Below are 13717 nucleotides of genomic sequence, written 5' to 3' on the forward strand. Positions count from 1 at the left end.
ACCACACCAACAATGCACAGTACAACTCAAATGGGAGCCATTTTCTTCGATTGTAGAATGGATAGTCTTTTATAATTATTCAGAGTAGTTGCTATCCAGGTAGAAAAATGACCCAAGGGAGGAATAGAGGATGGAAGAAAAGTGAATTTTTAGGTCTAAATCTTGAACAGTGTTGACAGTTAATAGATGGGTCAAGAGGAAAGAACTATTACAAGAGTGAGGAAGACCAGCAGAGACGAGGGGTGGAGATGAAGACAGGAGCAATATCAAACAAAGAGAAAGTTGTGTGTGTGTGTGTGTGTGTGTGTGTGTGTGTGTGTGTGTGATCAATCAGACCACCATCTGTTGAGAAACCTAGTAGGTAGAGGACTAGACTCATTGATGGCCCCAGTAGAAGCTGTTTTGCAGGAGTAATAATGGAGGAGTAATAGGGCCAGATTGGAATGGGCTGAGGAATGACTGGGAGGTGAAGAGATGTCCACAGTCAATGTGTCTTGTAACATGACATTTGAAAAATGCCCTTACCCAGCCATGAAGGCTAAGGCACAGTTGGGTTAACTTAGCTCAGAGGGTGGTGGGAACTTAGCAAGAGCTCCAGTTGAGAATTCAGGGGTTAGAGGAGACTAGGTTTTTGAGGAATAGATTTTCCTTCCCTTTCTCTGCCATTTTATTCTTTGGAATATGACATTGATTAGAATGCCAGTGTCTGAAGTGATGACAGAGCATTTTGGAGAAGGGGCTGGAATTTCCAGCGCACACATTGAGTTGATTCTAGTGGTATATTTGAACAGCACTAATAAATTGGGAAAACATGGCACAGACCACACAGAAGTTTTGGAAGTTCTTCCACTGATGTAAGGACCATATTCTTCCACCACTTTTGTTTAAACACTCTCCCATCCTTGCCCAGGGGATCATTGCCCTATAGAAGGACTGTGACTACTTCCACCTTAGGTGTTTCTCATTTTCTTCAGTGGAACGGCATGTGGGAGGCAGCACCACCTAGGTGAGAGTTAGCTTGGGGGAAGAGTCTAGAAAGCTCAATGGCTTCAGGACACACACATAGAGTTTGACAACAGTTCCTTATACTCTTCTCCTGGAGATGTCTATGAATGTTCAGTGCCTCCAATGCAGGATACTACCCAGGGACCTGCTTTCCCAATCTGAAGTACAGAGCTGCTCTCCAGAATACTCTTTAGAAAGAGTCCCAAGAATTGGGATGGATGCAAGCTTAGAAAAGGGATTTTCAAGCCTATTTTCAGAGACTTTTTCCAAGAAATTAAGTAATAAACAAATTTGTGTTGCTATTCCTCTAGGCTTGAGATATCCAGTTATCAAAAGTCAGTGCCTATCATAACAGAGTGCCCTGGAACGAATGTATGCTAGCAGTAGTTTTTCTAAGTAGGGAGCCCGACACTAATTATTTCCTTCTCTTTAATGCCTTTATCTGTTAGATCTAACATGTTTTAACCTTATACAGCAGAGCTGTAATATCAAACATTAACTAACTTCTCATTCACATGAAACTTGTGTGTCCAGGAATTCACCACTAAGCACTCTTTCAACATGTACACAATGTTAAAAGAATGAGCATATGACTAACTGCATACACATTGATACTTTGGGAGAAGCAAAGAATATATTATATATACTAAAGGTTCAGGTTGGAACACACACACACACACACACACACACACACACACACACACACCCTAACATACCTCATTCATTTATTTATATGAGTTTGTATGAATTACACATTAAAATGACAATATTTTAGATATACCAGGTAAAGTAAAATGTATTAAAACTATTTTTTTAAAAGAATATGTCTTGGTGTGCCTGTGGGTTGCTCCTGTAATCCTAACTACTTAGGAAGCTGAGATATGAGGATCTTGGTTTGAAGCCAGCCCGAGCAGAAAAGTCCCCTATGAGACTCTTATCTCCAATTAACCACTCACAAACCAGAAGTGGTGCTGTGGCTCAGCGTGTTAAAGTACTAGGCTTGAGTAAAAGAGTCTAGTCACAGTGCCCAGGCTCTGAGTTCAAACCCCACAACTAACAACAACAACAACAAAAAGAATGAATCGTAGGAATAATACTATGAAATTAAAATGCAACCAAAAAGGGGTTATTGTGCTGTTTTAAAGATGAATAAGAGTTGATGGAATTTTACTTTCCTACTACGATTTGCCTATGTGGACCAGGCCCCTATGTGATGATCTGAGAGTTTGTGGAACCTTCAAAAAACAGGGACTAGTGAAAAGTGATTAGGACATGAGAGATGATTGTGTGACCCTTAGAAGGGATCAAAGTAATTCCAGGTTGGTTTCCTTTACAGTGGGTTGCTACATACACACACACACACACACACACACACGAATGTATATATGTATACACACATATATACATACATGTATACATTAGCTTCCTTGTATACATATACCCGTGCATATACATGCATATACGCATGTATACATACACATATACACATACATATATAGTGCACATGTTGTGCATATATGTATGTATATACAAATACACACATATACATGCACACATGTATACAGATACATGTACACATGCACAAATCATGTACACATGTATGCACACATGTATACATACATGCACGTACACACATGCATATATATACACATGCAGTATGCATGTTTGTATATATGTATATATGTGTGTACATATACATGTATATGCATACATGTATATACACATGAATGTGTATGTGTGTATATGTATATATGTACATGTATACATATACATGTATACACACATGTATACATACTAGGAAGCTAGTCATATATATAGCTCACCATGTCATAGGAACACACTCATATATAAATATGTATATAGCTCACCATATACATATATAGCTCACCATGTCATAGAAATACGCTCCTACCGTTGTGATGCCATCAGAGACAAGTGGATGTCAACGTCATGCTCTTGGACTCCTGGAACCATATGTTAAACAAACTTCTTTTTTTTTATAATGTTACCAGCCTCTGGCATTGTGTGGTAGCAATACAAAACAGACTAAGACTTGCAACCAAGTCTACTAGTAGCAGTTCTGCCCAGATATAACTCTCAAATTGCAATGAGCCATTGGCGTAGGGGTCCTCCTGACTCTTTGGGAAGTGAAAAAGAAAGATATAGATCTTGCCTTGAAGGAAACTGCCTGGTCATATGCTCAATAGAATAAAAGTACTAAAATCAATCATTTTACAGTATCTGGATACTTATGCTAATTTAAGACAGTGTATTTCTATTGCACATTCTCTGTTAGAATGGAACTCTTCCAAGAAAAAATGCTGTCATTAAAAAAATGACAAATGCTGGTGAAGATGTGGGGGAAAGATTTTATACAGTGTTGATGGAAATGTAAATTAGTACAGCCATTAGGGAAATAACTGTGCAAATAAAACCTAAAAATGGAACTACCACTCTCATATATATGCCCAGGAGAGTGTAAGTCAGGATATAATAGATCAAGATACCTATACATTCTTGTTTTTACAGCAACACAACTCACAATCTCCAAAACTATGGGAGCACATGCCACCAACTGATGAGTGAATAAAGAAAACATGGTATGCACATAATGTTAATCAGCCATAATGGGACAAAATGACGCATTTTCAGGAAAATGGATGAGACTGGAGACCATTCTATTAAGTGAAATAAGCAGAATCATAAAGACAGACATCATGTTTTCTCTTATTTGTGGAATCTAGATGGTTGAAAAGAGGTGACAACAGAAGCGAGCCAACTGGGGGCAGATGGGAGAAACTATGGGATGAGGAAGGGGGCAAAAGGGTGACAGAGGGTGGTGGTAAATGTGGTCAAAATACATAGTATACAAATCTGAATACTCACTATTCCATTTCATTACTACTAATAAAGTGGAAATGAAATATCTTTGCTAGACTCTTGTTCTTTCTCTTGCCATTACATTCTTCTCCATGGGCACTTCCTACATGGTCAGATGTCAAGCACTGCTGGAGTTTGGGGGCAGGAAGCCTAGTCTGCTCAGCCTGTGACAGGCAGGACACCAGTCAGCTGAACTATTGCAGGTCACACTGCTGCTGTGACACTTTGGAGATGCCATCCCAGTGACATTTCTACATGGTGTCATGACCATTGGAATCCCCCTGGGTACTGCAAGGATGCCACAGCCCTCCATGGGAAGTCTCTGTCTCCATGAGATCTCTTGCTTAGCAATGTTGTGTGCATTAAAAAGTTCAGAAGTTGAAGAAGCAAAAAGGGAAGGTCCATTCAATATTTTAAGATATGACTATTTTATTTCTGATTATAAAAGTGATATTTGATATTCCTTAAAAGCGATCCATTTAATTATAAAAGGAGAACATCTCTTTCCTGGAGACTTTGTGATGGCCCACATCTATTGGGGACTTGATTTCACGCCAGTAGAGGACAATAGTGTCTTACAGAGACACTGCACTCCTGGCTCTGCACCTCTGTTCCAGTTTTCTTTCTTAATACCATGTGATAAACAAAACCACATGTTATTTGTGTGGTCAAGTTAAAGGAAAGAATATCTCATTATAAGAAAAACAACTTAAGTAAAGCAAACCCATTCTTAGGATGTTTTTTTCTTTGCTTTGTTAAGTTTCTCATAGCTAGCATGAAGTAGCGAACAGGAGCCCCTGGTCATGTGGAAGTTGTCTTCAATGCGGGTTGCCTCCAAATGCTGGCTTTCAGTCCACTGAAGAAATTTTATTCTTAGCTGTGTGCCGATGGCTTATGCCTGTAAACCTAGCTTCTTAGGAGGCTGAGATCTGACAATTATTGCTCAAAAACAGCCCAGGCAGGAAAGTTCCTGAGACTCTTTATCTCCAATATGCTCTACTCAGAAAAAGCTGGAAGTGGCACTGTGGCTCAAGTGTTAGTGTTAGCTTGGAGCACAAAGAGGCTCAGGGATAGTGCTTAGGCCCTGAGTTGAAGCCCCAGGACTGGCTGAATAAATAAATCCAAACCACAGAAGTTTTGAATTTCTAAGCTCCTTGTCTATCTCAGCCTGGATTATTGATGTAGCATATATTTATCCATCGAGTTTTCACTAGTCTTGGAGCTGTGTGAATAGACCTGGCTACATTTTGAATTATACATTACTAATTCTCTGCAGTTTCTCTTGAGAGTCATTTTATCCTGTTCAGTCCAGTTTATACAGTGCAGATGGGTCTGTTACCACCACTCATCTTCAGACACGTCGAGCATGTGCGGGCACACTGCTCCCCGCCCCTCCCCCCCCACTGCAGGACTCTGGCTAATCTCCCATGTTTTCATTTTTGAAATACAACAGAATTAAGGTTATTATTAGTATAAGAATATTTCCTCCAAGCTGCGTGTGGTGGCTTACACTTGTAATACTACAAAGGAGATGGAGATCTGGAGGATCATGATTGGAAACTAGCCTGGGTAAAAAAATTTGACAGACTCTCATCTCAATCAGTAACTAGGCATGGTGAAACACACATGTCATCCCAGCTCTGGGGAATACAAGTAGGGGGACCATGGAACAACTTACTGGGGTCAAAAATGTGAGCTTCTACCCCCCACCCCCATCTGCTCAACCTTTAGCAAGGACCCAAGTTTAAAATATGGTGAGCTTGAAAGAAATAACCAGGCAATCAAAGTAATAAAAAACAACTAGAAAATTACTAAATCTATGAAAATGGTCACAAAAGCAAAATATGCCTATGTGGAGAGAGAGCTGAAGCTGGCTGGATTATATGGATTAGGGTCTTTGGCTCTGTATGAAAAAGCTGATATTAAGGTACCTGCAGATAAGAAGAAATACCTGCTAATTTGTGTGCTTTCAGTTTGAGGGCTCTGTGGTGCTAGTCACTCATCAGTTGCTCAACTGATTTTTTAAAAAAAACCCAAAAACACGAGATGGCTATACTCACAGCAGTTGGTAAAGAAGACTTGCTTGTTGGAGTTGGTGATAAACCCAGGGTCAGTCTCCACAGTACTCATTCTGACAAGTTTCTGGTGACATTCAAAGACATGGGAAGAAATCCAATCTACTTTTGGAGATGTATCGGTCAGTGCCCTTTAATTACTAAACTCTGGGTGTGAGTTGGATGAAGTTTCTATCATCTTCAATCTCTTCAGGTCTGTTATTTCTTACGCTCCAGAAGAAAAAAAAATCTTTTCTCTTGATACCATTGGAAGTGCTGAGAGCATGTACACAATAAAAGTGCTGAGTGTGTACACAATATTGATTCAGATGTGCTGCCAAATGACCAAGAGTATAACCTGGCCAATGTCATCTACCTCTCCCTGCAGGAGCCCACCCCAGTGAGCAGAGTGCCAGGATGAATGACAGCCATGGACAGTGCCTGCAAGAATGCTTCTGAAATGGTAAACTGTTATTCAGCCATGCCCACCAAGCTATCACTAAGGAGCTGGTTGAAATGATCTCTGGGCCTGCCACTATGGATGAATGAAAACCAAGTTCCATCCTCAGACAAAAGGTAAAGAAGGAAAATTCAGTGAGCCGATTTTGTTCTTAGCTGATGGCTGTCTTTGTCAGAAGAAAACTGTTCCACTGAATTTGAATGACTAAATTTGAATTTGAACCACTAAAGACAGCAAGATGTTTATAAATTATATTACAATAAATGACTTACAATAAGACAAAAAAATGCGAGACCCTATTTAAACAAGAAAGTAAAAAGGGCTGGGGCATGTTTCAGGTGGTAGAGCATCTGCCTAGCAAGCACAAAACTCTGAGTTTAAACCCTTGTACTGCCAAAAAAGAATATTATTCCTGCTTTTAAAGGTCGCTTTTTAATGTGAGGTCTACACTGCTTACCTGGACTAGAGGGAGGGCATCTGGGAAGAATCAGAAGAGCCTTGATGTGGAATTCTGGGGAGAGGTTTAGACACAGTCTTTGTATATGTGGTCATGGAAGAAGGGAGAAGGGGATGGTGAGTGGCAATAGGATCTCTATCTCTTCTCTCAAGGTGGTGTAAAATCATTTTTGATGCACAAAATAAACTTTAACCATGCTGGTGGTGGGTAGTCTTATAAACGTTTAAAAAATATGAGGGATATGTTCCTGATGTTCATTCAAACCATATTGTACAGTGTAAATGTGTGTCCTGGTGTCCGTGAGTTTTTGACCCCCTTGGACTGTATTTTCCACCACAGGCCTCTGGGAGCAATCCCTTATGTTTGCTCCCATGCCCTGATCTGTCCCCACTGCAGAATTCCACAGAATTGTCCTAGTGCCATGAGAATAACACTTAAGCACACTTCCCAACCCTCCCGGCTATGTGTTGTGAATAAGCCCTGACCACTGAGTGAATGGAAGGAGTTCCCCTCCCCCACCTCACTATATGTTCCTGGGTGGCCCCACACAAATACAGCTTCTCTGACATATGGACTGGAGCCAGGCTCCTGAAATGCTCTCATTATAGAAGACAACCAGGCACCATTCCTGTCTTTCCACAGGTCATAGTTAATCTCTGAGTTGTGTCCCAAGGTGGTTCCGAAGAGGACATCCAGTCCTCTGGGGCCATTCTTGAGATTCTTAGGACATGCTTTGCTAGGGGGGCCCAGTGGCTGTCTTTGGGGTGACAGTGTTCTCCATCATCACATCTTATGTGGGCCCTCTCTCTTCCTTTTCCACCATGACCTGAGGTTTCAGTATAATTAGTCATCTGTTTAAAGACTTTCTGTGGTTACAATCTGTCTGGATGATTAACATATCAAGCATATGACTATCACAGATACACACATGGCTTTTTTGTGTATGAAGTAGAGAGAAGAGGTTATTATATATTTTATATACACACACAGAGTCACATATGTCGTTAAATTTGTATATGTTACATAATAGCTTTATGTATTTCTTTCTCTAGGATTTCTACATCAAAAGTCTTTTAAAGTTAAGGACTTCCAATAAGTAGCTAAAAGAAAGACCCTGCTAAAGTGGTGCCAAGGAGGTGTCTTTGGGTTTGGAATAGCAAAATCAGCATGAGCTGATTTAGTACAGGAAGTAGGAACATTCACTTAAGTCAGCATTCAGATAATAAAACAAACCATTGCTAACATCCCAGAAGTCCTGTGGCATGACTACTTCTTAGCACTAGTTCACTAGAAGTAACCATTATACTGATTTCTAATACCATAGGTTGTTTTTGACAATAGAATAGGAGAATGTTAATTTCCAACAAGAACCACAAAGAACTCCCATTTCTATTGTCTCAAATGCACTGTATTTCTGCTTTGCTGGCAGGGTCTATGCTTGGATCTGCCCATAGGAGGCACTGGAGGGAGCCGGGGAGGCGTACAGAAAGGAATTCCTTTCTCTTCCATTTCCTGTTTTGTGAACAGTATCCCTGTAATTCTGTGTATTGCGGAGGAGGCAGTAATTGGACCCAAATGGCAGTTTTTCTAGTACCTGCAGAACCAGGCTTGTTGCATCCCCACAGTGAGACATCAGTGATAGCTGAGCAGCAAGCACTTCCTCCTGAAAGGTCTGGGGGGCATCCCACAGTACCCCTCTTTTCACTAGGGAGACCCAGCATCAGATGGTCAATGTGCTTTCTTCTGTTGTTTGATTTTCAGGCTGGTCAAACCACTCCACAGATTTCCTTATTTACTCAGACTTACCTTCTTGATATCATTCTTTTACCTTATTATTATAAACTTAACTTTGTGCTTTAATACTGTTTATTCAAATAGCTTCAGTGTTTTCTGCCTTCCAAGTGATAAAGTCAAGGTGGAATCCCTGGCCTCATCCTAGCCTTTTCTCTCAATAGAAGATCAGAGGTGGATTGTTCAAATTGTTAATAGTGAGCCTGTTGGTTTCTTGTTCTGTTTTGGCAGCATTTGAGCCTTGTTCTTGCCAAGAAGGGGCACAACCTCTTGAACTATGGGCCCCAGCCCATTGTGCTGTAGGTAGTTTTTGAATAGAGCCTGGCATTTATGCCTAGGCCATTCTGGATTGCTATCTTCCTGTTAATACTCCCTGTACAGCCTGGATGACAGGTACATGTTACCCTTCCTGGTTTCTGTTGATGTGTATTGGTTGAGATGTGATCTCATGAAACTCAACCCTCCTGAGCTTGGCCTCCTGATCACATGTCAGCCACTGTATCCAGCTTCTTTGTTCTTTAATAGATGAATGGTTTTTTTTCTTGTGTGAGCATTAAATTCCTAGTCATGGGTCACTGTAGACACTGCAGATTTTGATTAGTAGGAACCTAGCTGGAGGTAGCCTGGTTTTTGAGAATATTTCAAAAGATAACTTGTTATGACAGGAAATGGTATTTGGTATAGTTGTTTCTTGAGTTGTATCTGTATTTGTTGTATCTTTATTTATTTATTTTCTGGCAGTACTGGGGTTTGAGCTCAGGGCCTCATTGTTGCTAGGCATGCTCTCTAACACCAGCCACTTACCTAGTCCTCTGAAGTGTGTGTGTGTGTGTGTGTGTGTGTGTGTGTGTGTGTATAATACTTGTATTGGGGCTTGAACTCAGGGCCTAGGTGCTGTCCCTTAGCTCTTTTGCACAGGGTTGGCACTCTACCACTTACTTCATAGCTCCTCTTCTGGCTTCTGGCTGCTTAATTGGATATGAGAGTCTTGTGGATGAGTCCGCATGGGCTGGCTTCGAACCACAATCCTCATATCTCAGCTTTCCAAGTAGCTACGATTATACCTATGAGCCACGGGTCCCCAACTGGATTGTGTTTTTTAAAGAAGCATCCTGGTTGGTGGGAACATTTTTTTTTTTTTGCCTTGCATGACTAATGACACAATAGCATTAGGAAAATAAAGGTAGGTGGGTATAGTAGTGTGTGCCTATACTCCCAGCTTCTTAGGAGGCTACAGAAGAAGGATTATTTGAGCCCTAAGTTTGAGGTCAGGCTGAGAATCACAGCAAGATCCCCAATCTCTTAAGAAAAGAAGCAAATAATTTAACATTAGATGCCTGTATAAAAAAAATGACAAGTGATCAACTCCAGCATCCACAGGCTTCAGAAATCCTGGTCTTTGGTATGACATGAGGTGGTAAAAAAGAAATTTCAAGAGATTTCATCTGAATGTTTTCACATGCGTGTATAAAGAATATGAATTCTTAAAAGATATTCATCTGTTTTGTTGAGATAGGCATGAGCCACCTAGGGCCAGTTCCAGCTTTCTGCTGGGTTCATCTGTTTTGTTGAATTTCACAGCTTTGCATCTCAAGTGAGGAAGCTGGAGTTGTGCTGATCTATTGGTGCTGAATGCCAGCACAGGCATTTACTGACACATACACTCACCTAGGAGTCAAGGACTTCAGCACTCCAGTATGCCCTAGACATTTCTCATCCAAGTTCAGAGAAACATGGCCCTATATGCAGGCTTTCTCTAAGCTTCCCTCTGACTATGATTTCAGATAAATTATTTTAATCACAGCATTGTCATGTAGTTGAGACATGAGATGACAAATTTCCAACGCCTACGGCTGTAGTCTTTAATACCAGAATAATGAACCACAGAGCTTAGTCATTGGGACAAGCAAGGTTTTGTCTGTCTGATGTCTCTGTGGATAACATTCCTTTCCAGGTCTTGTGAATTTTGACTCTGATGGTGTTGACTGCAACCTCTGGATGGAGAGGCAGTCCAGGACCCCAGCTTGGACCATCAGACTGCCCAATATATGTGACTTCCCAATGGTGGAGGTGTGGGACAGCTGACTCAGTCAGCTTGGTTCAGTCTATCCTGGAGTTCTTGCTGAACCTGTTTGAGGTAAGGTATTTTTTTCTGGACTTGTTAACTGTGAGGATAGTTGAAGTCTAAAGCTGCCAGTAGACATTTTTGCCTTTCCTGGGGAGAGATTGTCTGAGAAAGAAATCAGTGTGGTAGAGGGAAAATCTAGAGATGGGAGAAAAGAGGTAGACTGTTTACAATATGGTCTCATACCCAGATTGCAACCTGGATTTTCTCCTGATAAGGTTCTCCCTTTGAAAAAGCTGATATAATTGGGTTACATTCCTGAAATTAAAGGTATTTTGACAGTAGATGTTAATCCCCACCAACTAGAATTTTTCTGTGGGCTGTGGACATCACTAGGGTTTCATATGGCAATTAAATTCAATGATGCAGCTAGACTGTATTGATGAGTACAACTCAACATTTGCTAAGTCTCCACTTTGTATAATGTGAATGTGGTCAACCAACCCTAAGGAACTGACACTGAGGTTGCAAATGATTCACTTTGACAAATTGTCCATCTCCTAGGGCCTAGAATCTTGACCTGTAAAATAATTATGGGATTATCCAGTTAATAGAGACACTGTGGTGAGTATTTTACAAAAGTCCCTTAAGTCTATTGTTATAGCAAAAGTGAATTTACTCTCATTGTTTGTTAACTTTTCAAGTGCTTGGAATGTAGTAATTTAACTAAACAGATTAACCAATGGGTTTTACCAACACAACATCTGAGAAAAATTCAGGTAGGTTTATTCTTTCATGTGCCTAGGTTACAAATATGGCTTACCTATTCAATGTTGACAGCTCATGTTTTAGTCTGGAAGGTCTTAAACCATTTCAAAGATGGATGGAAGGGATGGGTGAGAATGTTGAAAGGGATGACATTGATCGAGATGCATTATATTCATGTACTTCTTTGGTGGCAACTCCTTGGCACAACTACGTCAAGGTATTAAATGAAAAAAGAAATAGGAAATACAAAATAAAATAATAAATAATGACAGTAATACATGATGTATCACAACACAAGGTTATTAAGAGTTCTTAGAGGTCTTCAAAGACTATGCATCCTGACAGGAAAGATGTATTTCAGGTATTAATTGACTCACCAAATTATCTTCCAATTTCTTTTCTGCTATAATATATTCTAAAGCGCTTCCTGTCTACTTTAAATTAGTTTTTCATCCTTCCACTCTAACATTCATTTTAAAAATGACTGGAGATAAAATCCACATGTAATATAACTCAGTAGATTCTGTTCCATTATTATTGTTATTATGATTATTACTATTAAATAGAAAAATGAACTATGTTCTGTTTAGCTCCTCTATTGAACTTATCAAATTTCTAATTACATATTAAATTGTTTATTGCTTAGGCAACATTTAACTTTGTGATAAACAATGTGTGTATTGGAAAGACAAAAGCCAAAGAAATACAGGACTATGGCAAATTTTATCTTTCCCTAAACTTTCCTGTGCTTCCTCAAATTTTTACAATAAGCATGAATTTTTAAAAATAAGAAACAGATACTACTTTAAAAATAATATGTCATGAAGAGCAATAACATGAGTGCACGAATGAACCCTATCAATATAATATTGGACTAAAAAGAAGTTCCAAAGGTTCCACAGCTATGACATTTTTACAGTACTTAAACCAACCACAATGATATAATTTTTGTGAATGAAAATGTATGTAATAAAACTCTAACATAAAAACAAGGGAGGTGGGCCAGGAATATGGCTTAGCGGTAGAATGCTTGCCTTGCATGAATGAAGACCTGGGTTCGATTCCTCAGAACCACATAAACAGAAAAATCAGGAAGTGGTGCTGTGGCTCAATAGAGTGTTAGCCTTGAGCAGAAAGAATCCAGGGACAGTGCTCAGGCTCTGAGTCCAAGCCCCAGGACTGGCAAAAACTCCCACAAAAAACCAAGGGAAGACTGATAGGATTTAGAATAAGGGGCATTTCACATGGGGGGAGCCAAGAGTATGAAAAGAATAAATCATATAATTAGATACAGGTTATCATTAAGAATCTAGCTTTGTTAGATTCCATGGTTTCCCTCATTTGTGACAATTAGTATGTATCTAGGATAGTCCTAGCAGAGGATCACAATAGCTTAATAGCCATGTGATCATAGAAGATGATGCTAAGTGAAATGAACTCCAAGATATGGAAACAAGAGGTTTTTCTTTGCTGTTATTATTGTTAATGTAGTTTAATGTATTATTTTTAAATAAAATTATTTAGTCTGCCTTCCTTCCTTCCTTCCTTCCTTCCTTCCTTCCTTCCTTCCTTCCTTCTTCTTTCTTTCTTTCTTTCTTTCTTTCTTTCTTTCTTTCTTTCTTTCTTTCTTTCTTTCTTTCTTTCTTTCTTTTACTTTTGGTTTATCCCCTGTTACTGTATTTGTCACTGGGCATTGTATATACGTTTATCTGAATTAGGGAAGGGAAGGGGAACAACAAACTGGTGAGACAACGGACTAAAGGTGAACCAATACAACAGTGATAGTCACAAGACAATATAGTGGAAATGAACTGTACAACTTTGGGGTGTGAAAGTGAGAGAAAAATGAGGGAGGAAGTAACAAGTTTCACAAGAAATGTACTCACTACCTTATGCATGTAACTGTAACACCTCTGTATATCACCTTGACAATAAAATTAAATTAAAAAAGAATCTAGCATTGCACACAAACATACACACACAATAGTGGATAGTTGTTATTAAAGACTGAAATACTAGCATTCAAATAATGAAAACATTTACAATAGGTGTGTTCTAATTTTCAAAATGTCACCCACAGTGTAACACAATTCATAGCTTATTTTCTTTTTAGCAGAAAGATTTTATGTGCATTCTTAAATTATAAGGCCAAAACTAGAAGTAAAATTCAAATATACAACTTAAGTCTAGGAAATCTTTTAAGAAAGGGTACCTCTAAGTCACGAACTGAACTTTTT

At 39.4% G+C, this 13717-nt stretch overlaps 1 pseudogene; it reads left to right on the plus strand.

Moving 5' to 3' along the window:
• Positions 1-5636: 5636 nt before the first annotated feature.
• Positions 5637-11049, plus strand: LOC125347880 (annotated as a pseudogene).
• The last annotated feature ends 2668 nt before the right edge of the window (positions 11050-13717 follow it).

The sequence above is a fragment of the Perognathus longimembris genome, chromosome 3 (genome assembly GCF_023159225.1).
Source record: "Perognathus longimembris pacificus isolate PPM17 chromosome 3, ASM2315922v1, whole genome shotgun sequence".
NCBI classification, from domain to species: domain Eukaryota; kingdom Metazoa; phylum Chordata; class Mammalia; order Rodentia; family Heteromyidae; genus Perognathus; species Perognathus longimembris.